The 27,414-nt window shown below is 33.4% G+C and overlaps 1 long non-coding RNA gene and 2 other non-coding genes across 3 annotated transcripts; all 3 read right to left on the bottom strand.

The window, feature by feature from the left end:
• Positions 1 to 2,387: 2,387 nt before the first annotated feature.
• On the bottom strand, positions 2,388 to 2,506 carry LOC149414011 (5S ribosomal RNA). Its single transcript, XR_016304165.1, has one exon. It is a non-coding gene; the product is annotated as a 5S ribosomal RNA (ribosomal RNA).
• Positions 2,507 to 2,828: 322 nt separating this feature from the next.
• On the bottom strand, positions 2,829 to 2,947 carry LOC149414010 (5S ribosomal RNA). The gene has a single exon (XR_016304172.1). It is a non-coding gene; the product is annotated as a 5S ribosomal RNA (ribosomal RNA).
• Positions 2,948 to 19,865: 16,918 nt separating this feature from the next.
• LOC149414009 (uncharacterized) lies at positions 19,866 to 27,029 on the bottom strand. The gene is made up of 3 exons (XR_016304080.1): positions 26,967 to 27,029; positions 25,702 to 25,910; positions 19,866 to 20,006 (listed from the first exon to the last, which is right to left on the bottom strand). It is a non-coding gene; the product is annotated as an uncharacterized LOC149414009 (long non-coding RNA).
• Positions 27,030 to 27,414: the final 385 nt, after the last annotated feature.

The following is a 27,414-nucleotide window of genomic DNA, read 5'->3' as shown; positions in this document are numbered from 1 at the left end:
TCGAGTTCGAGGAAGTGATTTTGCAAGATATGCTTTCCTCCGTCCGGCGACGTATTTCTGGGCGTAAGAGATGTTTTTAATTAAATTTACCTCCCTTGTCCCCACCCTAGCGACCCGAGTTGGTGAGAAGGCAGAATATACGAGGTAAGTATAAAACTGCAATTTATTTAAATATTATTCTGAGCTAGTTCCCGGAGATGTATATAGATATGTTACAATTACCACAGCCGTTCTGCCATTTAGCATTACCACATCCTCTGGTATCCTTGACAGGACGTCACGATGGTTATATCGACTATTTTTGAAGTGAAACTTCTTTACGCGCGTCATGCAATTTCGAGGAGTAAAACCAACTCATGACCGAAACGAAAATGCGGGACCGATTAAAGTTCATTTGATGTAGTAAAAGTTTTGAAGTAAAATATAAATGCTTCTTAGCTCATCTCGACAACTGGCGTTGGTGGTGTAATGGTCAGCATAGTTGCTTTCGAAGCAGTTGATCCGAGTTCGATTCTCGGCCATGGAATATTATTTTTTTGTTTTTAAGGAATTTTTTTTTTTTAATGGTTGACCATAATATCAATCCACTAAGTAATATTTTAGGCCTGTAGCATAATTGAAAAGTTAAAGAATGATATAAAATTTTTTATGATGTTAACGATAAAAAAATGAAAAAAAACATAAAATTAGCCTCATCCCCGATGAATTAAAAAATAGCATTGTAAGACCTATTTTCAAAAATGGAGATCACTCCGAAATTAACAATTACAGGCCAATTTCTATTCTCCCGGCACTAGAAAAAATTTTAGAAAAATATATTTCGATAAATTTAGATAAATATTTGAATAATTTGAATATTATAGATGAATGCCAGTACGGGTTCCAGAAAAAAAAAAGTTGTGATAAATTGCTGGAAAAATTTTCTGATTTTATAAATTCTCAACTTAATTCTAAAAAACATGTACTGGTGCTTTTTATTGACTACTCAAAAGCTTTTGACACTCTCAGCCATATACAATTAATTAAGGTTCTTGAAAACATTGGAATCCGGGGTAAACTCCTCTCATTCTTTAAAAACTACTTAACTAATAGAAAAATGAACGTAAAGATTTTAAATGATATGAGTAAAGGAAGACATATTAAATCAGGAGTACCGCAAGGATCAATTTTAGGTCCGAAATTGTACATTATATATGTTATTGTTATGTCAAAACTCTTTAAAAAGGCCTTTAGATTCATTTTTGCTGACGATACTGCACTTGTAGTATCCAATGAAAATCCTATCATAGCTATTCAACAATTGCAAAGTGACTTTAACGAGCTACTTAAATGGGCTCATGATGTTGGTTTAATTATTAATGTTAAAAAAACAAAATGTATGTATGTAAAATCACCAAGCCTGGGAATATGGAATATACCCAAAATAATTGCTCATAATTCTGAATGTATTCATAGAAAAATTGAAAATATTTGCCACTGTGAAACAATTGACTTTACTAACGAATATACTTATCTGGGACTAATAGTAGACAATAAATTTAAATGGGATAAACAAGTGGCTAAAATCTGTAACCAGCTCCGATCTTTTGCAAGTAATTTTTATAAACTGAAATTTGTTTTGCCTCATTGTACTCTTAAAATAATTTATTTTTCTATGGTCGAATCCATACTCAGATATGGCATACGAACTTGGGGGCACTCAAGCAATATTTATATTAAATATATACAAAACTTACAAATTGCTATAATAAAAAAAATTGTACCACCGAATATCTACAGACAAAGAAGTAATCTAAAACTACTGTATGGTTCTGAGGGCCTACTTCCAATAAAGGGTCTTCTTTGGTACATTATTAAAATGGATAATGAGGGAGATAGCAAATATAAAAAGCAACCGGTGCATAATCACACAACAAGATTCACTGAAAATAAGGGCCTCATTATTCCAAGAGTAACAAATAAGTATGGAAGCCGAACGCTTAAATATTTAATACCAGAGATTTTCAATAAATTTAATAATTATTTTAAACCTCAGAATAATGAGAGACCCTGCCCCAAAAACACTAAGCGTTGGCTAATAAGCGACGAATCAATGTATCTCTGAACATTATTATTGATGTATTCCTGAACATCTCAACGTACCTGCCTAAATAATTTGTATATAGGTAGGTACTTTGATATATATTATTTTGTGATATTGTTTATTGTATAATTTTGTGTCATACATGTATTAAAAATTAAAAATGTTTTATATATATTATTTGTAGAACCTACAGACAAGCCGTCATGTGTGACAGCTTTGTGGGACTGCATATACCTGTATCTTTAAAAATTTATAATAAATAAAAAAAAAAAAAAAAAAAAAAAAAAAAAAAAAAAAAAAAATGGGCCAACGGCACGCGGTGTTCCCAAGCGGTCACCCATCCAAGTACTGACCGCGCCCAATGTTGCTTAACTTCGGTGATCGGACGAGAACCGGTGTGTTCAAAATGGTATGGTCGTTGGCAAAAGTTAAACAATATTAATTTCTATTCTACCTGCCAATAAATATATGAAAATTAGTATAAAAAAGCCCTAATAATATTGAAAAAATTAGCAAGGTGTGTGCGAGGTTGATAAAAATAATCATTACATACGCGCTTGAAAAAGATCGTAATTACATTAATAAGTTTGTAGGAATTTTTTTTTTCAATGGTTGACCATAATATCAATCCACTAAGTAATATTTTAGGCCTGTAGCATACTTGAAAAGTTAAAGAATTTTATGATATTATTAATTATAGTAATGATAAAAAAATAAAAAAAACATGAAATTAAAATAAAAAATAGGCCAACGGCACGCGGTGTTCCCAAGCGGTCACCCATCCAAGTACTGACCGCGCCCAATGTTGCTTAACTTCGGTGATCGGACGAGAACCGGTGTGTTCAACATGGTATGGTCGTTGGCAAACGCTAAACAATATTAATTTCTACTCTACCTGCCAATAAATATATGAAAATTAGTATAAAAAAGCCCTAATAATACTGAAAACATTAGCAAGGTGTAAATATTATATACCTAGTTTAACTCACTCTCCTAACTCATCTTCGCTGTCTACAGGCAGAGCGCACGACTGTGGTCGTGAAGAACCGAGGTTCGATCCCCGCTTTAACTAATTTTTTTTTTCTTTTTTTATAACTTTTAATTTTTTTTATCACATGCTACTTATAAATATGTCAATAGACAGAAAAAAAGAGAGAATGAAATGAAAAGAGAGAGAGAGAAGAATACTAGAAGTTTCACTTCTGTCTTGCGTAGGCTTGACACACCCATTTTTTTTGTTTTCGTATTTTTATGAATTATTTCTGTATTACACTGAATGTAACGATTTTAACATATTTTTTTTCATTTATCTTTGCTATAACTGTAACTGTTCTAAAACAGGAATATATTCATAGTTCGACGTTCTAAACACTACTATGGAATTGTAACCACATAATGTTAAGGAATGTGAATATCCAATTAGTACGATGCCTATCTATGCTGAAAACACGGCTCCTTCGTTGAGATATTTTATAAATTTCCGATTTTATGTCCGGGTTAAATCTTCCCCATAGGAAAAACTAAGCCCTTCCACACACTTTTCCACAAATGATCATCTAGTCAATCAACATTATGCAAGTGCACTATATTATAAGCAAAATAAATACAAAACAATACAAGAACAACACGTCAACTCACCAGAGATCAAATGGGAAAATAATTCACCGACTCCAGATATTTTCATATCAGAGGGTTCGGCTTGGTAGAACTTCTAACAGGGCTTATAAATCCTACTGATCCCTCAACATAAATATTTAAAAAATCTTTCGTTATCCTAAATGTATTTAAAATGACTGATTTTTGAATTTTTATGTATAAATTTTTTGATAGATCTTATAAGCCTAAATTTTTAAAGAGAGAGCTAGGTCTAATGCCAGTAGCCGAAATAACAAATGGCAATATTTTTATAGCCTGAGAGTGCCAAATTCTTTTTATCTCATTTCCTAAATCTTTGTATTTTCTTAATTTTCATTAACAGATTTTTGAATATAACAGGAATTTGGAATAGCGACATCAATGATATATAAGTTATTTTTTAATTTTGTCATGTAAAACTATATCGGGTAAATTATGACTAATCGTTTGGTCTGTTAGCATAGTTTTATCATAATATATTTTATAAATTTCGTTTTCTAAAAATGAATTTGGTTCGTATTCATAATATGGTATGATATTACGGCAGTCAATCAAGTTATGTTTAGTTTCCAAACTTTGGTGAATTATTTTTAAAACTTGATTGTGCCTAAATGTATACTAGGACGGTGCTAACACAGAACATCCCGATATAATATGTTTTATAGTTTCCGGAAAAGCCAAAAATTTTCAACATAAATCATCAATTTGATTAGTAGCTTTGATTATATGCTTCCTATAATTTTTAGTATTAATGACTCTATCCTGAATGGCAAGCATAAATCCTTCTTTTTCTGCGCTAGACTCTCCAATACTCAACCATTTGTTTGACGAAAATTATTTGTCAACATACGTTTGGTTGAGATAATTGAAGTGTTTTGCGTGTAAAATTTTATTTGACCAGGAATCTTATACTTCCTGGTTGGGATTTATAAAAATGTTGGCATTCTCGTCGTATAATTTTAAAGGTGAAATGTTTCTATCTGCCTTGCAAATTATTTTGTGCATTTCTGAGGTATGAGCTTTCCTATGGAAAAAATTTCTTAGCATTTGTACCTGATTATGTTTCAAAGAAGTTATTTTGACTATACCTCTACCTCCTAAATTTTTATAGGTAAATTAATTCGTTCTATAGCCACTGGAGCGACCACGCGAAGTAACGATCATTTTTTTTAATTTTTCGCCAACTTTAAAAAAAACATTACTTAGAATTTTTACATGTAGTCGTACACACTTGTTATGGTGCTATATAGCCAATGAGTTAACCTATATTTTGCACTTTGCTTAATTTTAGTAGGATTTATAGAAACAATCGTAAAATTTATAATCGCGCGAATCCTGCGTGTTTGTTACTTTGAAACTGCCGTGACAGCTACTTTTTCGAGTCAGCATTAAATATTTTATATTTCTGTATGTTGTCTGTGGTTTACTTGATAATGAAAGATACATGTCTATGGAAAAAAAACTTGATTTTAATCGTAAACAGCATATTATCAGAAATCGAAGGTGTTAAAAAATTTGATCACGGACTGTCCAAATGTAACGAACTAAATTACTATATTAAGTATTAAATTAGAAAAATAAATTCATTGTCTACAATTTCCAATAACAATTATTGCAATTTTTGCCTTTTTTTAACTAATTGAATAGTATAATACAGACAGTCTATTTTACAATGTCAAAATCGAAGCGCCGCTTTTTATATAATTGAGATCTAATACTGGATATTTATGACCATGTTTTTATATTGGATAGTAAAACAAAAAATAAGGTTTTTAATAAGATATATCATAGCAATACAGATTACTTATCTTTCAGAAAATACTTTGTAAATTGCTTAAATTCCGTGTATTTCAACATTTTTCCTCCAGAATACGTGATTTGACAGCGTTTAAGCTCAGTACACACCGGGTGAATTAACCTAGCAAATTTGATGATGATGGTGATGAAATCTATCATGTGAAACTTGTAGGAGCTTAGAACGTTAATTAAAATCTTTATATTACTGTAGAAAGCAATCACTTTGTGGTTTGACATATTTAATAAAATAAAATAAAATACTTTTAGTTTTAAAACCACAAATAGTAATAATTTGTACCCTGAAGATGCTCGAGTAAAGCCAAACCAGTCGGTTCTAAAAATTATTAAAACTCGTGGTTTTAAAACAAAAAGTTTTTATTTTATTTTATTAAAATCTTTATGATTTTTATAGGTACCTAAAAGTTGGGTTTTGAAAAAAAATAGTTGGGATGGAAATAAATTATAGAGCAAACAATTTATTTATTTATTTCTTGCAATAAAAATAATTTAAAAAAATATTGGTTTCATCGTCTACGTCGCTCGCTTCATCGTCCATATCGCTCCCGCGGCTATCCAGCATGTCAGTTTCTGAAACAACAGAAATCACAAATTAATTTAATGGGTCTGTATTTCAATTACGGACCGCCTCTGGTACGACGTTTAAAAAATAAACTCACCGTTTCAAAACGCAGACACTTCTTGGTAGAGTGGGACGTCCACCCACAGCTCGCTATTATCACCCCACCGCGGTTCATCCCGTGATGTTCCAGGTAAGGGAGTGAAGGTAGCGGGAGATGTCAACCATGTTGGGGGAACTGGCGAACATACAAAGTTTTAAACATACAAAGCGCCGTCCTGGGAAAATGTGCCGTAAGGAAATATTCCTTATAGCACATTTTCGCAGGACTGAGGGACATTTCCAACAATTATTTTTAAAATAACATTTTAGGCAGAAATGGCACGATATGATCTTCCCTAGATGCCTACCTAATGAAGATCATATTGTCTATGGCCGCGCTTTATTTTTTAATGTTTCTTCTACTTTGCTTAGTGGTTTGTTTATGACTCAAATCTTGTAATGACGTCATCGGTTTGACAAAATTTCTCCTTTCAAAAGGCCGAAGTTATCAATCTAGTGAGTAGTTTTTTTATGCGTGAAAGCATCTGTCACTGTAATTTGTAAGATCGTTCAGATGGAGATGTTACGTTTTTATCATAAGTTATCGGTAAGTTCTTATGCCGATATTTTCGAGTATTTTGTATAGTCAAATGTAGAACAGCGCTGCGTCTAACGGCCTAACGCAACCTAACTTAACATTTACCTGCGTATACCGATATTTTGTCAAAAGGAACGGCGGATCGACTATACGATTATGTCACTTTAAATAGAGATACGGAGGATGACAGAATCAGATTCTGCCAACCGTTATCAATTATCTTTACTTTCAGTTCTATTCCGTCAAAAAAATTTTTTTTTCCAAATATTTACTAAACAAACTCTTATGTTTACAGTAAATTCTTAATTCTAATGCTGTTCATGTGTGGCTTAGATGGACATTTAAAGAATATGTACGAATTAAACATTAAATAATATAATGAATTAAATTTGCATCGGATACTACATTCTACGTCTTTATTTTATTTTATTTATTAGCGTTATAAACAGTCTTTATACATGCATATTTGACAGTGATCAGAGTAGTTATGTCATTGACCAATAAAATAACGACAAAACAAACCATAACAGAAAAATACATAACAACATACCTAATACAAACAATTTTGATAAAGTACATCAATTATCAAAAAATGTATTAATCAATTGAAATATTTAAAAAAAATCAATGAACTATTAAGTTTTTTGGTTAAATAAGATGTAATATCACTTTTTTACGGATGCTGTGAATTTAGCTAGGTTCGTGTTAAACACATCGATGTTTGGGCATAATCTATTAAATGTGCTACAGCTTCTTCTTATAAATACATTTTCAAGGTAGTTTGTATTGCTTTTAGGTATATAAAATGTATCCAAAGATCGAGTAACTCTTTTTGGACATTTGAAATGAATATTTTGTAGTAAGTATGGGCTATCAATATGGTTATGAAGTATCTTATAGAGCATCAATAGGTCTCTGATATCACGGCGTTGTTCAAGAGATTTAAGGTTTATAGGGACATAGTATTCATCATTTCGTACGCGATAGGAGACATATTTGATAAACTTTTTCTGAACTCTTTCTAGATGTGCTTTATAAGTAGAACAATGAGGGTTCCACACTGTCGAAGCGTACTCCAGGTGGCTTCTGACGTAAGAGATGTAAAGAATCTTAAAAGTTTGTGGATTTTTGAAAACTGAACTTACCCTAAGTATAAATCCCAACATTTTCAAAGCCTTTGACGTGATATGCTCGACGTGAGATTGAAACATAAGCTTACTGTCTAATAGAACTCCAAGATCTCTTATTACATTTACCCTGTTTAAAATATTGTTCTTAATTAAGTATGGATATAATATTGTGTTTTTCTTTCGAGAAAAAAAAAAGACGCTACATTTATCTGCATTCAGAAGAAGACGATTTTCTAGACAATATACATTAACCAGAGAGTTCAGATCATTCTGGAGCTCCATACAATCCCTCTCAGACTTAATTATTTTGACAATCTTTTTGTCATCCGCATATAGATACAGCTGAGAGTTATGGATAGTTTTGTTGACATCATTTATAAAAATATTAAATAAAAGGGGACCAAGATGAGAACCTTGGGGAACTCCTGAGGTTACAGGGACGAAACTAGAGCAGAACCCTTGTACCGTTACAGCTTGAGTACGATTGTCGAGATAAGAGGCTAACCAACGTAGCAGGTCACCGTGAATACCCATTGCTTCGACTTTATCGATTAAGATGCTGTGTGGGATTTTATCAAAGGCTTTGGAGTAGTCTGTGTATACTACATCAACTTGATATCCGTTATCCATAGCAACAAGAACTGTGTCAACAAACTCACATAGATTAGTTTCTGTTGATTTTTTGGTGACAAAACCGTGTTGATTCGAAATTATGTGTGGTCGTATACAAGGGAAAATGATATCAAAAACTATTTTTTCAAAAAGTTTACCTATTACATTTAACTTAGAGATTGGTCTGTAATTTTCAATATTGTGCTTGTCTCCTTTTTTAAATATGGGCACAATGTATGAACTTTTCCATTCCTGTGGGAAAATGCCAGAAGACAGTGAAGTTTTGAATATTTGACTTAGTGGATAACATAGAACACTAGCGCAATTCTTTAAAAGTACAGGGTGTATACCGTCAGGCCCACTGCCTTTAGTAGGGTCTAATGACTTAAGATATTTACAAACTAATTCAGCGTCTATATTAACATTATTAAGGTTGAGAACGGAGGAGTTTGGATTATATGTTCGAGTTGTAGACGAGGTGCACGGGGCGGGGGATTCGAAGGAAGATTGGAAATGTACGTTAAATAAGTTACTTATATCTTCCCCACCCGATACATGCTTAGAACTAAGAAACATATTGTTAGGAATTTCAGAGTTTTTTTGCTTAGATTTAACGAAGGTCCAAAAGTGTTTGGGATCGGTATTAATATTAATTTCAGCCAAATTAATGAAATTGTCATAGCACACTTTCTCCATACGCTTTTGTCGTTCTCGGAGAAGAGAGAAAGTTTGATAGTCACAGTTACGGTTATAAATTTTGTATTTTTTGTGATATTTAAGTTTTTCTTTAATAACTTTTTTTAATGCAGGGCTGTACCATGGAGGATACCTGGAGTCTATGTTAATTGACCTAGATGGTACATGCGTGACAATTACCTTGTTTAACTCTGAATAGAAACGCGCCGTAATTGAGTCTACATTGCTGCTGTTTAGAGTCGTTTTCCAGTCGACGGCTGCCAAGGCGCTATTAATCTGCCCGTAGTCAGCGCTATGATAGGAGCGGACCGTGCGCAAGCGTGGCGTTTGGAGGGACGGTTCGTAGGACATGCGCACCGACACTTCCAGCGAGCGGTGGTGTGCATCCTCCGGCACTAGTGGTATGTCACACCCAATTACAGTGCACGTGCAGCTCGATATAACCAGGTCCAGAACACGCTCGTTTACATTAAGCTGGTTGTTGAATTGACGGAAGCCGGTATAGTCTAAAAAATCAGAAAGAGTTGAAGTCAGTGCGTCGATTGAGGATCGATTAAGTACCAGGGAACCGTCCCCGTTCAAGGGAAAAAGCCACGGGGCATGTCGTATATTAAAATCTCCTAATAGAAGGAATTCATCATTGGGGAAATTGGTATGCAACGTAGATATAAATTCAAAAAAGTCACTTAATGATTTAATCTGCTCCGTGCCTTGAACGAAATATGAGCAGAATATACGTAGTTTAGAAGCACGGCCTCCAGAACCTAGTGCAAGAGTAGCTGTGGCTGTCTCTGCACGCTTAATGGATGGGAGGGAGGGTGAGGGGCACAATGGTAGTTCGCGGTGCACTGCGATAAGTGAACCGCCGCCGAATGCCTGGTCCAACAGCTCATAGTCACGATCACAACGGTACACTACATATCGTTCATCAAATAATTCTGAGTCAAATATACTTGGCAAGAGCCAAGTCTCAGTCAGGCATATCACGTCATAATTGGCATTCAAAACACCGGAAAGGAAGACATGGGATTTCGTTCGGAGACCTCTAACATTTTGATAATAAATATTCAAATCACTGATAATATGCATTTGTATATAACATATAAGTCAAACATAGATACAAATATTAAGAGCACATACTTAAAACAAAAATTGGCAAATAAAATTAATACCATACTGTTGTTAAAATACCCGTAACTTGAACCTAGAATTATGAAGTTATTATAATACCTGTAACTTGTACTAAGAACAGTGAAGCAAAGCATTAAAAACATAAGATACAAAATTATCCACAAAAATAATGATATGAAGTTTTTATAATACCTGTGCATTTGGAATTAAGAAGCAATTATACAATAAAATTACATACATGAGAAGATAAAAAGTAAACAATAAAAATGGTAATATTATGGTGGCGCATTTAAGTGGAAGTTTTATATAATTTTGTTTAAATCTTCTGTTTTGAGGATTGCTTTGATTTGTGAACCCTCTGATTTCCTAACAAGGATTCTGCAGTTCCGGACCCAGACGAATCGATAGTGGTTTAGCTTGGCCGCTTCCTTCATCTGGTGCAGCAGCCGTTTAGAAGCGCTCGTCAGGTGGTCGTTGGCGTAAATGCGGGATTCTCCGCCGCAACCGATGTCGCTGCTGATTAAATCCCGTTTTCCTCGTATTGATACCAAGAAATCATCCTTTCTATATCGTGCTTGCATCTTTATGATTATAGGTTTACATTGCCCTTTCTTAGTTTCTTTTGGCGCCACTCGAGTGATGAAATCTATATCTTTATTCGGATCGATGTCAAAACCTGTTTTTTTGGCTAGATTAGATACAATCGAAATTAAATTCTCGCCCTTTTTTTACGGAATGCCGACCAGTTCAATATTGGAGCGGCGCGCCCACTGGTCGCGCTGTTCCATGTCATCTTGAATATTGGCGATACAGACCTTCAAGGAATCAACTTCACTTTTCAGTAGGTCGACCAGCTTCATCTTGTTCTCCATTGCTGTTAACTTTTTGCTGATGTCCTCAACTACTTTTCCACTGAAATCGATGGAGAGTTTTACCTCGCTGACCTCATCCCGCAGTTCCTTGACGGCGGCCGGCAAGTAGGAGAGCGCGGCCAGCTGGTCGCTGATCTTCATAAGTTGCTCCATTACGGAGCTGGATGAGTCTCCCGCGGAAGGGTTCGATCTTGTTTGGCGATTTGTGGCCATTTTAATGTATATTGGGAACGTATAGTAGAATAGTAATGAAGGTTGAAGAAATTAACCGAATTCACTTTTATATTAAGAAAAATAAATATAAATAAAAGTAAAAAACAGTTTTTTTTGTTTTTTTTTTTTTTTTTTTTCGAGTTGAGTGGGGTTTGAACTTAGGTTCTTAGAACCGTGTTGTAGATAAGGTGGGCGCGTTGCCCACTAGGCCAAAAGCCGCTTCTGTTCTTCCGTGAAATAGGTAGTTATTATATAAATAGTCTAAGGACTTTTAGTTTGTTTAAAATTATAAGGAAAAAAAATAAAATTTTAGATTCTTTTAGATTAAGGTGGGTTTCGAACTTGGTTGCTCCGAATATCTACGGCGCGCCGTTTGGCGGACGTTGTCACCACTGGACTACGGGTCACCTGTGACGCACTGTGAAATAATTGTAATAAATTGTCTGGGCAAAGGTACGATTTTACGTATTGTAATAAATAGTTTGAATAGGTGGTAACAATCACTGTCAGTTCACAGATATTTAATCACATAAATTTACTTATAAGGCCGTTTATATTTGATTGGATTTAATAAGTTCACTTCACTGATCGACAGGTAAGCACCAACCGAAGGATTGATCAAATTATTATGTAAATTAACTGTGGATTTAAATGAGTTTTGTGGAGCGATTTTTTTCGTGCGGTCTGTTGAAATGTAGGTATATAAATACGGGCGTGACTAATATACGCTTACACTAGATGATGAACACGGGATACTGTGTGAGATCTACTGCTATTAGGTTGTCCTCATTATACTTATGTGTTACTACTTTCACTATCTCACTTTCTATATAATGACACTGAAAATGTAAATATCTGAAAATAATCGTAATATTTTTTTTTTCATAATTATAAAATAATTTTAGTGTTTTGCGAATAAAACTTTATCTGTTTGCATTTTATAGTGTTTGTCGGGTAATCCAAACATGTTCTCAAGATGCACGAGTGCATTTTGGCACTTTGTTACTCAATTTACTTAAAGGTTGCACACGACCTAACGTGACGCGTAGCAGTTTAGAACTAAAGCTACAAAATTGAAAGCAATACAGTTTCGCTTTTATCTTACCACTTTGAGATTTATACAGCGCGACTATGTGTTTGCATACGCCTCATTGTTCTTACAGAATATATCAACCAAAATAAAATATCCAAATCTCTTCCAAAGAAGATATTCGTTCTTAATATAACGTTTTGTATCTGGCAGTTTCAGTTATATTTTTGGGTTTGAACCAAATCCACAATCCTACCAAAGTCTTGTAATGGATCCACTGAATCCAGAGAGTTTTCCCATCAAGAAGGAACCAGGGCGACAGGAAGAAGGCGGTTCTGAAATTCCGTATGTGGATATGGATTTTGACTTTTTACATGTAAAGAAGGAATGCTTACAGCAGGCGGAGAGTACTCGGAAAACCTGTAAGTTGCAATGCTTATGTCATAAACTGTTGTGTGTAAAATTTCGATCTAGTAATCCATGTCAGTATTGAGTTGCCCAGGCAGGCCATAATTTCTGGTAACAACATCTTCTTTTGCCGTTCTTTGGTATTTACATTAAACACGATATTTACAGGAAACTGCCAAACTACAGAAAACTTCTCACGTACCTTATTTGGGATGTTGTATAAGTTACATTATGGTGCGTTAACACGTAATATTGATTCAAACATTTTTTCTTCAACAATTAAAAACTCTGTATATAATGTGCGCAAGAGTAATTAGTATTCCCTTCTTGAAGCGGACATCTGCGATCGTTCTTATTTTCTAAATTAAACTTAAAAGCCTGTTATCCGTATTATTGTTTTAAAATGGGAACAATAAAATGATAAGATTTATCGTACATTTATAAAATAAAAGTTTTTTATGATAAAAATTAGTTTTGTGTTAGCACTCTCTTGGAGATGGATGACTTTAATTGTACGATTTTAATAATGCACTTCGTCTGGGCTTATCAATTTAGTATTGTTGTTTGTATTTTCTAGGTAGCATTAAAGTGGAGGAGACTGTTAGCTTCAAGATAGAACCAGGACTTCGAGAAGAAGATGGAGGGGGAATTCCTTTTATAGAAATTAACATAGACCTTCCTGATGTTAAAAAGGAATGCCTAAAACGATTTCAAAGAAAAAAACAGACAACAGGTAAATAATTATTCGTGCTTTTTATTTTTTACATTTTATGAATTAATGATGCTTTTACTTATGGCTTGTTCATAAAATTTTTCAGATTCATTGACTGATCAAAAGAAACTTCCTGTGGAAAAATCATTCTCTTTTTCCCATTGTAAGTACTCCTGCAAGTCAAAGTCAAAGTTAAAGTTAGAACTTCACTTACGGACTCACACTGGAAAAAAACCTTTTTCATGTTCAGACTGCAAATCTTCATTTTCTCAAAAAGGAGATTTCACGAGACACATGCTGACTCACAGTGGAGAAAAACCTTTTTCGTGTACTGTTTGCACTTATTCATTTTCTCGAAAGGGACATTTGACGAGACACATGCTGACTCACACTGGAAAAAAACCTTTTTCATGTTCAGACTGCAAATCTTCATTTTCTCAAAATGGAGATTTGACGAGACACATGCTGACTCACAGTGGAGAAAAACCTTTTTCGTGTACTGTTTGCACTTATTCGTGTTCTCGAAAGGGAGATTTGACGAATCACATGCTGACTCACAGTGGAGAAAAACCTTTTTCATGTTCCGCTTGCACTTATTCATGTTCTCTAAAGAAATATTTGACGAGTCACATGCTTACTCACAGTGGAGAAAAACCTTTTTCATGTTCTATTTGCACTTATTCTTCTTCTCGAAAAGGATATTTGACGACACACATGCTGACTCACAGTTGAGAAAAACGTTTTTCGTGTTCTGCAAATTTTTATGTTCCCGAATGGAAGTTTTGACGAGACACATGCTGACTCACAGTGGAGAAAAACCCTTTTCATAATCCGATTGAAGATATTTATGTCCTCAAAGGAGGGTTTTGTAGAAACACATGGTGACCCACAGTGGAGAAAAACCTTTTTCTTGTTTTTAAAGAATTCATCTGCTAATAAGTATACCTTAATATGACACACGGACTTCTTTACAAAATAGGCTTGCTCGGAACTTGCGATAATGTAACTGGGATTTAGCGCACAAAAGAGATTCTCCAGTATTCATAATTTATATTATTAATAAGTGGTTAGAGTAGTCTTTGTTGCCTAGAATTATTCCTATTTTGTATCGCGTGGAAATATATTTAAATTGTTTTTTTTTTAAACTAAAATTAACTATTATTTTCAAAGTTCGTTAGTCATAATTCTATCACAATTGACAACGTTTTCATTTTGAATTGACTCTTCAAGTGTATTCTTCTTGTTTATACTATAAGACCTAGTTTTTATTATAGTTATTAGTATGTAAGTGTGAAATGCTCTCAGAGTAGGTACATTTTTTTAAATGAATCATAAAACTTTAAAAAATTTTGAATGAAACAAATGTAATTCATAAATTCAGTTATTTAGGAGAAAAAAAGTTACAATTGTCAGTACAAAACATGTTAAAACAGAAGTACGATTGTGTCTGTCGTGTGCACTGAATTTTAAAAATAAGAAACGTTTCTGTTGTAAGTATTCCTAAATGTATGGACACATAGAATGACAATTATAGCAAGTTAGACAAATTTTTATGAAAATGATTTTCAGATGAAATGTATAAGGCGGATAAGTAAGTTTTTTAACTTTATTCTTCAAGTGTTATTAAAATAAGTCTTAGATTATGAGTGTCAATTGTTAATATTAATAATAAGTTACAGAACCTGTGTATTTTTTTTGTATTTGGAACTATTTATTGTATATAAATAAAACAAATGATTTATTCTTATAAAACCAACAACTAGCCTTATTAGAATCCTTAGAACTTGCAAAGCGTTGAAAAGCATTTCAACGAATTTCTTTGGAAATTTTATTTTGAAATATCAAAAACTGTTTAGTACAGGTTATGTTAACAGGTTATGTTGGCCCAGCAAAGCTGCCATATGGCTGGTTGTCTGCCTGTTCTACCTATAATTTTTATCTTAATTAATAAGTATACGGAGTCTAATAATTAGATTATTAAATTACAATTATTGTAATTTAATTTTTAAATAGACTTTATTATGCAATTTTATTTATTTATCTTATTCTAGGAGTAAAATTTTCAAATAATATCCTATTTCGTACAAATAATAATAATATTTGGACATTAGTATAATAGTATAATAGTAATAGTCATTTAGATACTCGCTGAAGACTCCAAAAAGACGTTAATGGTTTTATGCATTTAGATTGATCCGATCCACAACTAAGACGTTTTCGGAGTTCTGTATCCTATCCCTTTATCCTGCCAATTGGCTTCTTATGAGGGCTGAAAAACCAGGAACTCCGCCACCTCCAAACCAACCGAAAGAGAGGAAAGCCGAACATCATGCGGTAGGCGTTGTATTTCACGAGAAGCATTTCCATACTGCTCTTCTTAATGTTGGCCCAAAGCTCGCAAGTATTAATGTATGTACAGAGTGTAAGAAAAAAATTATGTTTACACGTGGGCTGCGTAACCGTGATCTTTTATTGAGCATGTTCGACTGTATGCTGAGCGCTCGTCTTACCGGTCGATTTCATCGTAATCCATCAGCTTACTGTTGGTGCTTTGTCCTAGATACTTGGTTTCTTCCACTACTTTCCGAAGCTCACCGTCCAGGAAAGCTGGTAGAGTAATTTTCGAACCCTGACCTTATCTGACGTGCATTATTACTATTTTGTCGGGTTATGTAGCATGTTTGTTTCGAGTTCGAATTCGTCGCAATTTTACCATAGGATTCGTAGCCTACTTAAGCCACGGACAGATATGCTCATCAGTAGCACGAAATCATGCGATTATTGAGCAGTTGCTACATAGTGGCATGTGTATGTAAAACATCGCTAGTATTAAGCATGATTATTAAAGCATATCATAAATCAACAGTCGGTACATTTTCGAGTAGCAAGAGAAGTAGCAAGTATAAGTAGCTTCTTAGCAAGGAGAAGTGAATGAAACTGGACGACGACGTGCTCTTAGCATATCTGAACACTTTTGCTTATGAAGATGCTAGAATTTTCATTTCAGTTCGCGGCAGGTGTGCAGTTGAGAACTGAAACTGTTTTGATTTCTTGTATAGCTTACAAATTGGGCTGTGATGAAGCGTCTAAATAGCAAAAGTGTTCATTTGTTTGCTTTGAGTACACGTATCCCGGAGCATGCTTAAAACATGTATGCATAACATATGCAAAGGTGTCCAGTTGAAGTGCAGGTTCTAAGCATGCTCACAAGCGTGCTTATTTGCGAGCATGTGTTTCCGTTCCTTTATCGTCGGCGTCATGAAAACTGTCGTCTGCAGAACTCACATTGTTAGTGTACCGTTCTCCAATGCAAATAAGAATAAAATCAACAAAAAGAGCGTCTGCTTATCAACTGCTTACTCTGCCACAAATACAAAATAAAGCATCATGGTAAAGTAGGTAAGCATGTTTAATGATAAATTATTTGAATGTAATTGCAATTTATCGCAAGCACATTACGGTTCAAATTGGCTATAGAGAAGAAATAACAAATTACTTACTACAAATAATAACTTTTGCTTTATCATGAAAAAACTATGATTAGGAAGTCCACACATTTTTTTATTAACTACACGAATAGTCTGGTAAGGTATTTAAAGCGAGATTGTTCAAAGTCAGGACAGTTGGTTTTCATCGGTTTGTCCGTACACAAAATATAACACAGGCTGTAATAACATCAACAATATATTACAAATCATTTTTCATATTGTGTAATTAAAAACGACTACAAAAGAGAAACTTTCGTTTACCAACTGCCGTAAACTGATAATACAAGTATACTTTTCTATCAAATAATTGATTTCTTCTGTCCATACATATTATGCAACGTAAAATTTATCATGTGTTAGTGGCGATATATTTTTGTGGAAATACAGGTTGTTTGTTTTGTTTGTTTCATAAAAATTATCAACATTTTGTGAAAAAAAATATTCGTTTTTGTTTATTTGTAATAAACCATATACATGAGGAGTTTGCACTTTTTTAATCTCTATCCAGATAAAGGATAGTTACGAAAGAAATGTCACGGGGAGTTTACTGTATTTTTAAAAAAGAGATCAAAGTAATACAATAAGTATTTTTATTTATTTACCGTCGGGCCCAAAAGTAGTATTCTATCTTATCATATTAACAATACTTAAACATAAACACTCACTCGCACATAAACTATATACTCCTTATTTTCTTTAAATTATATACTTTTTATACTGATATTTATTTCTTCTATAATTGATACTTGATTTATTATTGTAATGTACTCTATATATAATCAACCATATTCAAGTAATCAGTTGCACATGGCATAGTAAATTAGTTTCAAATCATTAACGCAGAGAATAATTCTAATAGCTATGAAAAATGCGTGAGTTTTCTGACCTTTGTAGAAATTGAGTCAATATGCTCATTCCATCTCAGATTCTTGTCTACGATAATTCCTAGATATTTAATGATATCCACATATCTCAGGTATTGCAATTGCAAGTGTTTAGGTCATTGTAATGATGTATGTTAATTCTTTGAATTTCTCTGAAGTGGATGAATTTAGTTTTGTCAGTGTTGAAAGTGAGAAGATTATTGTCCAGCCATTGTTTTACCTTGTTTCTACCAACTTCTGCATTGTTATGAACTTCATTTCAATTTTTCGAAAATTTTCCAAAAACCTCTTGTTTATCCTTTTCAAAAAATGAAAAGGATAAACAAGAGATTTAGCACAGTTTGATACAAATAATGGTGGAATTCCTTTGTTTGAGTTTAGTGATTTCATATTTTTGAATATTTCAGTCCTTGAAATTTAGACATGACTGAGCGAGTAGGTACTTTCTTGAGAATCACTATTTACATGTTGATTTGACACATCATTTGTATTAAAAACAGAGCAGAGTAAATTGAGAAAAGTTCACTAATTTCACGACCATTGTTTGCTACAGTTTAATTTTTTTTTTTTTAATTTTACGTCTATTGAGGCTTTTACATATATAAAAAATATTAAGAAAATTATGTTCGTAAATAGTGCAGTAAAAAAAATTATTCAAAACACTTGCAAAAAAAAAGTTAAAATGATATTGAAATTGATCCCCACGGCATGTAGATACAAAATATACAAATTATAAAAAATCCAATATAAGAAATCAAATTTTTTTTTCTTTCATCCGACAAATACTGTCAAAATGTTAGTCAAATAAAATACTTTTATTAAAAAACTCCCCCACTTGATGAAAAACACTGCAATAAGGTATGCTTAAGCATTGAAATTGATGTGTTAAATATATCAACAACTTCGTAGTATTTGTTTCCTAGATGTTGAATCCGTTGCATATGAGTGTATTATTGGGACATTGATGTAGAATTGCTAGAATAATATGGTGGGTACTGTATTGTAAATGAACTGCTTGTAGTATTAAAAGAGATTACATACAATCAATCAGGAGTATCAAACAATGAATTAATGATTTTATACAGACAAGTTAAATCGGAAATGATTCTACGATCGGATAGTTTTATTTAATTTAATGAACAAAGTACAATATCGTTATCAAGGCATTCTCTAGGAATGCGTAATTAAGGAGTTCTCCAGGATGGAACAAGAATATTGTCAGTTAGAACAAGAAAAAAGTTTATCTCCACTGTGAGTCAGCATGTGTCTCGTCAAAACTCCCTTTTGAGAACAAAAATAGTTGCAGTTGGAACAAGAAAAGGGTTTTTCTCCATTATGAGTCAGCATGTGAGTCGTTAAATGTCCCTTTCGAGAACAAGAATAGTTGCTGTTGGAACAAGAAAATGGTTTTTCTCCACTGTGAGTCAGCATGTGTCTCGTCAACTGATCCCTTCGAGAACAAGAATAGTTGCAGTCGGAACAAGAAAAGGATTTTTCTCCACTGTGAGTCAGCATGTGTTTCGTCAAATCTCCTTTTCGAAAACTTGAATAAGCACAAACGGAACATGAAAAAGGTTTCTCTCCACTGTGAGTCAGCATGTGTATCGTCAAATAACGCTTTTGATAACATGAATAATTGCAAACGGAACATGAAAAAGGTTTTTCTGCACCGTGAGTCAACATGTGTGTCGTCAAATATTCCTTTCGAGAACATGAATATTTGCAGTCGGAACAAGAAAAAGGTTTTTCTCCACTGTGAGTCCGCAAGTGACGTTCTAACTTTGACTTTGACTCGCAGGAGTACTTACAATGGGAACAAGAGAATGGTTTTTCCAAAGAACGTGTATTTTGATCAGTCAATGAGTCTGAAAAACATTACGAATAAGTATAAGTATAAGCATCATTAATTCAATAAATGTAAAAAAAAACACGAATCTTTATTTACCTGGTGTCTGTGTTTTACTTTGAAGGCGTTTAAGGCATTCGTTTTTAACATCCCGAAGGTCTATGTCAATTTCCATAAAAGGGATTCCCCCTCCATCTTCTTCTTGAGGTCCTGGTTCTACCTTGAAGCTAACAGTCTCCACTTTAATGTCACCTAAAAACCAATCAACAATACTCAATTGATAAGTCCAGACGAAGTGTATTATAAAATGGTACAATTACAGTCGTCCATCTCCAGGAGAGTTCTACAAAAAAACTGTTTTTTTTTTTTTACTTTTATTTTAAAAATGTACGATAAATGATACGATTGATTAATTCCCCTTAAAAACGGGAATCTGTAGAACAGGCTTTTAGGGTTCATTTAGGAAATAAGAAGGACCGCAGATGTTCGTTTCAAGGAGGATATACTATTTACTCTTGAGCACATTTTTTTTTTTTTTTTTAATGTAAAAATGATACAATATTAAGTAAAAAAAAAGATGAAAAAAGTGATGTAGTTTGTTCTAAGTCCTCCTCACTAGGTATTTCGTTTTGACATATAACTATCAGCAGGTTTAAAGTTGTGTTCGACATCCCATTTTTTTTAGCTTCTTGAAAAGGATTTTAAGGTCTATTGTATCAAAAGCCTTTTGTCATCATCATCATCACTTTTGGCTCTACAACCCCTGGTGGGTCTTGGCCTCCTCAAGAGTCTTCCTCCACTCATCTCGGTCCCGCGCCAGCTCTCTCCAGTTTCGAAGCTCCAAGGCAGACAAATCTTTGAGGACGTTGTCGCTCCATCTTAACCTTGGCCTTCCCGGGCTCCTTCTCCCTATCGGTATGAGCTCAGCAGGGACTTTGGTTCGTGATGCTCGGTCATTCTCTCCACATGACCTAGCCACCGAAGTCTTCCCAGTTTCATGAACTTTGTGACGTTTAGCTCCTTAAACAGAGTATAGAGCTCATTGTTATAACGTCTGCGCCAAAATCCATTTTTTGCCTTCAGCCTTTCAGCCTTTAGTAGGTCTATAAATATCAGCCTTTTGTAGGTCTATAAATATCGCCAAAGATTTATTTCCCCCGCCTAAACTTTTCGTTATCGTATTTATGATATCGTCTATGGCGTCGGTAGTACTCAGGTTTTGTCTAAAACCATACTGAGTTTTCGATAATAGGTTATTATCTTCTAGGTATTTCATAAGTTGTATTTTTAGCACTTTTTCCAATATTTTAGAAAAGGTACTTAGAAGGCTTATCGCTCGAAAATTATTGATATCATTTTTACATGCTTGTTTATATATAGGTATGACAGTTGCCATGACAGTTGCTACTTTAAGGGACGTGGGAAATATGCTTTTAGTTATAGACAAATTGATTAGATGTGTCAGTGGGAAGTAGTGATGGGAATGAACGAAATATTTATATAATCGATTTTTTTTTAACCGAAACATCAAAATAATCGAATGATCCATTCGAATGAATCGCTCGGAGTGCGGGAGCAATAGCTACTGACAGGGGTAAAAAAAATTTCCGTCGTCGGGGGGGGGGGTGGGGGTAGGATTCGAAAATAGAAACTCGAATATCAAGACTATTCCTATCGTAAAAAAAATTGTTTGCATATTCCGGTTGTAATTTATTTTCATTAGTATGGCAATATTTTTGGTAAGCAGGTACTAGCGAAATTTCAATCACTAATTTTCATTCCTGGCAATGATTCCCTTGTTGTCTGATAGCAACATTAGTATTATTCCTGTTAGCCACGAATTTCAAATATGTTTTATATAATATTGTAAGCTCCTGCTGAATAGCTACTTAGTGTAGCCAGTAGGTACAAATTCCCATTAATAATATTTATAATGTACCTCCTTTTTTAAATTAAGATAAATATATATATTTATATTTTAAGATAATAATTATATGCCGTTTTGTTAAAAATAACCTCTAAATCCAAAACAAACCATTCATTCATTTGTAATTTGTATGCAATTCACAAATTATTATTAAGTAAATAAAGTTATTTTACTACAGAAAGCGTTTCATTTTAATTACTAACTAAGAGACACCGATGTTAATTTCATTCATGTTAATTTCAAATAAATTAAATATATTTGTTCGTAGCATAGGTAGCAGAAATATTATGTTTATATGAACGAACACATGTCACTTGATGAGTTTAATATATACTGAATATTGTATACTGCCCGAAGAAGCTACGGTTGTAGTGAAACCCGATCAGCATTAAATATAAAAATGGTGTTTGCTAAGTTATTGGTTTATTTTATTTTAAATATACACTACCCGAATGTCCCGAATAGATGATACATAACCTAATAATAACATAGGTAGGTATTAAACCTTCAATTTTGAAAAACTATCACCATGAAAATCTTTTACACATAAACTATATCTACTGGAAACGTAAATCGTCACCTAAAAGTATTAATTCATAATTTACAATTCACACACGAGGTTGATTATAACATCAACATGCTTCAGTAGGCAGCCAACAATGTACTTATAAAATATTTCGTTTCTGTCAAGCAATCTGAGGTATTTTGACATCTCGAAATATAACCTCTCGAATGTGAGAATCGATTTGCGTTTTCGAACGAATTCTGACAGTTTGAAAACGATTGTCTCGGACTAAACATTCGAATGATTTCTGACATTTCAGAGCGATTGTCTCGATTCCACTTTCGATGACATTTGAAAACGATTATTTCGGACCGTGCATTCGAATTAATTCTGACCAATCACAACGCTTGGCTGGCATCGATAATTTCTGACCAATCACAGCGACGACTCTCGATGACGTTTCAAAACGATTGTCTCGGAGTTGCATTCGAATTAATTCTGACCAATCACAACGCTTGGCTGGCATCGATTATTTCTGACCAATCACAGCGACGACTTTCGATGACGTTTCAAAACGATTGTCTCGGAGTTGCATTCGAATTAATTCTGACAATGAATCGAGATATTTCGAATGGTAAAAAAGATCGAGTAAACCATCGATTCCCCACATCGCTAGTGGGAAGGCAATTTCTTCACTGAGATGTTTTATTGCATTTGTTGGGATTACTTCATCCCCCGATGATACATTTGGTTTAAAGTAAGTAATTATGTTGTTGATTTCGTCCACAGTTATTTGTTTGAAATTTAGTTCCCTTTTTAGATTGCTAGCTTCATTTGGTTCGACTGCATCATCACAAGGTGTAATTTGTTTTGCTAATTTTGTTCCAATGGTTGTGAAAAAAATATTAACGTGATCAAGAATTTTGTTAGGGTTTTCAGCAAGTAGAGTGGGAACCTGGTTTATGTTCAGTTCTTCGATTTTTGATGTATTACTGGTGGATATAGAATTGGTCGCTTCATTTAAAATTTGCCACATTTTTCTGGGATTATCGTTAAATGCTTCTATTTTATTTTTATTGTAGGATTCTTTTGTGGTGTTAATGATGTTTTTGCAAATGTTTCTATAACTTTTGTAGTATCGTAGTTTGTGTATATCATAAGGATTTTGCTTAAGTTTTTTTTATGTAATTCGTCTCTTTTTTTATACAGTGTATAATATTCTGTGAGATCCAAGGCTTGATGTGTATATTCTTATATGAAATTTTCTTTACAGTTTTTTTGATATTGGAAACTATGTTATGTTTGATAATATCAATGAAGCTACCCACGCATCATTTGGGTTGTCAATATTATGTGATTTATTCCAATAAGTACATTTCAAGTTTTGTTTAACGGCATTGCAGTTTGTTTCAGATTTTTCTATTGTCGTCGGTCTATTTCGAGTTTTTCTTTCTTTTTTTGGTTTATAGCTAGGATTGTTGTAAAATGATCAGTTATTGTTGATTCGTAAATGACAGATTGGGTATGTTTTTTAGTTTTACTCATAATATGGTCAATACAGGTTTTGGAATTGTCAACTATTCGAGTGGGTTCATTTATTAGGCTTTTAAGACCATGTAAGGAAGAATATCTGTAGATATTCATTTTTTTGGGGATGACCGTTATGTAGAATATTGATGTTTAGATCTCCAATAAGAAATAAGTTTTTAGTTGCTTTTTGTAAAGAGAGTTCCTCATCCAAGGATTTAATAAAAGGATCTAAACTAAATTGTAAGATGAAGGTGATCGATATATTGCTAATATAATTGACTCCTTTCCAATTTTAATTTTAAGACAATTGGCATTTATTATTGTGGTTTCTTCCACTTCAGCTTTTATTTCGATTTTTACATATGCAATTACGCCATCATTTTGTTTATTAAGGTTGAGTAAGTAGTATATCCAGCAATTTCCGACGATGTATATTTATCGTTTATCCAACATTCTGTGAGGATTATAATGTCAAAGTGGAGTCCAATATATTTTAATAGAATTTGCAAATCAACCAAACTTTTGTTTATGCTTCTTATAATTGTATGTAAAATTTTGAAATAATTATTTTAAAAAGTTAAAACCTTTGGTTCAGAGGAAATTATTGTAGTATTCATTTTAGCAAACTAAATTCTTAGTGGATGGAAAGGTTTTTTTGTTTTATTTATTTTAAATTAAATTATTCTCACCAAGTCATCCAAATGCCGAATGTAAATGATATTTTCATGTTGCTGTTTTCTTTAGCATAACTTTTCCTTGTTAATACCATATAAATTGGTAATATTTTCCTTGGCTATTTGTTTAGCTTTCCATAGGATCTCTTTGTTATAGGGGCTTAGTTCTTCGCCGATGAAAATTGAAGATGTTGTTAGATTCTTGATTTCTTCGTAATTTATGTCTTTCTTTTTTTCGAGGAGGGAATCTCTTTGTCTTTTTTCTGAGAAAGTGACAAGTAGTTTAGGTGGAGCCCCATTTCGTCTATCTGGGACTCGGATGACGTTAGTTATATCCGTGTGTTTAATAGTGATCCCAGCTGCTACAGCAACTTTTCTTATAATTTCAGCTGGCTGTTCTCTGCTTTGTTGGGGAATCCTAGCTATTTCTAGATTATTACACTTTGAAATGGTTTCAATGTCAGCGAGTCTTATTTCAAGTTTTTTTATGATATTGTTTTTTTCGGACATATCTTTTTTAATATTTTCGAAATCAGTTTGTATCACTTGGTTTAATTTAATTGCAACATTCATTTTTTTAAAGTACATCATATTGAGCACTAATAAACTAAAGGCTTTTTGTAGTTTCTGTGGTCTGAGATTCAATTTTAATAAATATGTCCTTCTTCAAAGTTTAAAATTTTCATCAATATATTCGATTATTTTATTCAAGCTTAATTTTTCTTCAGAAATTTGATTTTTGCTTCGAGTGCTAGACATCACTAAAATATTTTGTTAAAAGATACCCCTTACAAAAACTAAAACTGTCAAACACTGTGTAATGTTTATTGTTGGCACTTGATTGCATAAACAAAATACACTAAATTTGACGTTTTGAGGTTATGTTGTTTTCATTAATTTACTTATGGCACAGTAATCACTTAGCTTTTCAAATAACGCTTTTAAATATTTAAAATTAAGTGCGTTTATTTTTTAATTAAAAAGTTTTTTGTGTTTTTAATCACTATTATTTATTTTGCGGTTAGATTATAAGGATCGCGGGAAAATAATGATTGTAACACTAAAGTTGTCCATGGATAAGAACAACTTTAGTTATGATTCTAAAAAAAGTTTTGTATTGTTAGAGAAATGATTCTCGAATCAATATTACATGTGTTTTAATGCACCCTAATGTAACTTGTGGCCAAAGTACGACAAGAGAGGATCTTCGTAACAAAAATTATGGCCTGCCTGGGCAACTCAAAACTGACATGGATTACTGGCATCGAAATTTTACACAAAACAGTTCTTGACATAAGCATTGCAACTTACAGGTTTCCCGAGTACTCTCCGCATGCTGTAAGGATTCCTTCTTTACATCTAAAAAGTCAAAATCCATATCCCCATACAGCATTTCACAACCGCCTTCTTGCTGTGGCCCTGGTTCCTTCTTGATGGAGACACGCTCTGGATTCAGTAGATCCATGGTAAGACTGTGGTAGGATTATGGTTTGGTTCTAGCCCAAAAATAAAACTGAAACCTACAGAAACAAAACGTTACATTATGAACGAAAATCTCGTTTGGAAGAGATTTGAATATTTTATTTCAGTTGGAATATTTTGTTAGAACAATGAGGTGTATGCAAACATATAGATGCGCTGTAGAAATCTCAAAGTGGCAAGATAAAAGCGAAACTGTATTGCTTTCAATTTTGTAGCTGTAGTACTAAACTAATACGCGTCACGTAAGGTCGTGTGCAACCTCTAAGTAAATAGAGTTACAAAGTGCCATTATGCCCTCATACGTGATGGGAAAATCTTTTTATTACATGACAAACACTATAAAAAACCTTTGTGAGTGATGAGAAGATGTTTTTATTACCCCACAACCTCTATAAAAAGCCCACAGATAAAATTTCATTCTATTATTGTGAAAAATATATATTTCGATTGTTTTCAAATATTAATATTTTCAGCGCCATACGAGAAAGTAAAATAGTGAAAGTAGCAACACATAAGTATAATGAGGTCAACCTAATAGCAGTAGATCTCATACAGTATTGAGTGTTCATCTTGTAGTGTAAGCGAGTAAGTGTATATTAGTCACGCCCGTGACGTAGAATGTATCCGATGCAAATTTCAAAACGCCAACCGCTATCGTTTTATTCGGAAATATTCTTTGAATGTCCATCTTAGCTACACATGGACAGCGGTAGAATTAATAATTTACTTTAAAAATAGGAGTGTTTTTAATTGCCACATTTCATCTTGAGTATGTCAGACAATTAGGTGTATTGGGTGTATGCATAGAAAATATTAATAAAATATTAAGAAAATATAATACTTAGAAAAAACTAAATAATTTGACTGAAAAGAACTTAATGTTAAGATAATTGATAACGGTTGGCAGAATCTAATGCTGTTATCCTCCGTATCTCTATTTAAAGTGACATAATCGTATATTCGATCCGCCATTCCTTTCGACAAAATATCGGTAGACGCAGGTAAAAGTTAAGTTAGGTCGCGTTGGACACAGCGCATTTCTACATTTGACCGTACAAAATACTCGGGAGGAATAAATCGGCATTAGAACTTACCGAAAACTTATGAAAAAGACGCAACATCTCAATGTGATCAATCTTGCACATTACCGTGACAGATGCGTTCATGAATGTGATCTCTGGTTATGTTCAATGTGTTGCCATTTTTTTAACGATTAAGTACAGTCCCAACACATTATTTCTATTAAAATGGTAATTGTCTGTATGAAATCGTTAAACATAGATATTTTTGTACTTGGGATGAGTTGTGATCGCACGGCTAATTAGTAATTTTCTCGCTGCATACTGAATGCTCTAGAATAAAAATCCCAGAGGTGTATGTATGCTAAAAAATTGTATGGTCGTGTGAGAAATGTAGAGATCAGGACATAATGCAAGGCTGATATAAGAGTAGTGAGTAAGATTAAGAAAAGTTGCAACGGCATAAATCAAGTACCCCGTTATTTTTAATATTTAATGGGGACGCCTTATATCTGGCGACACT

The sequence above is a fragment of the Hesperophylax consimilis genome, chromosome 20 (genome assembly GCF_061612785.1).
Source record: "Hesperophylax consimilis isolate HC1 chromosome 20, BYU_Hcon_1.0, whole genome shotgun sequence".
Classification (NCBI taxonomy): Eukaryota; Metazoa; Arthropoda; class Insecta; order Trichoptera; family Limnephilidae; genus Hesperophylax; species Hesperophylax consimilis.
This window is presented reverse-complemented; position numbering and strand designations above follow the sequence as displayed.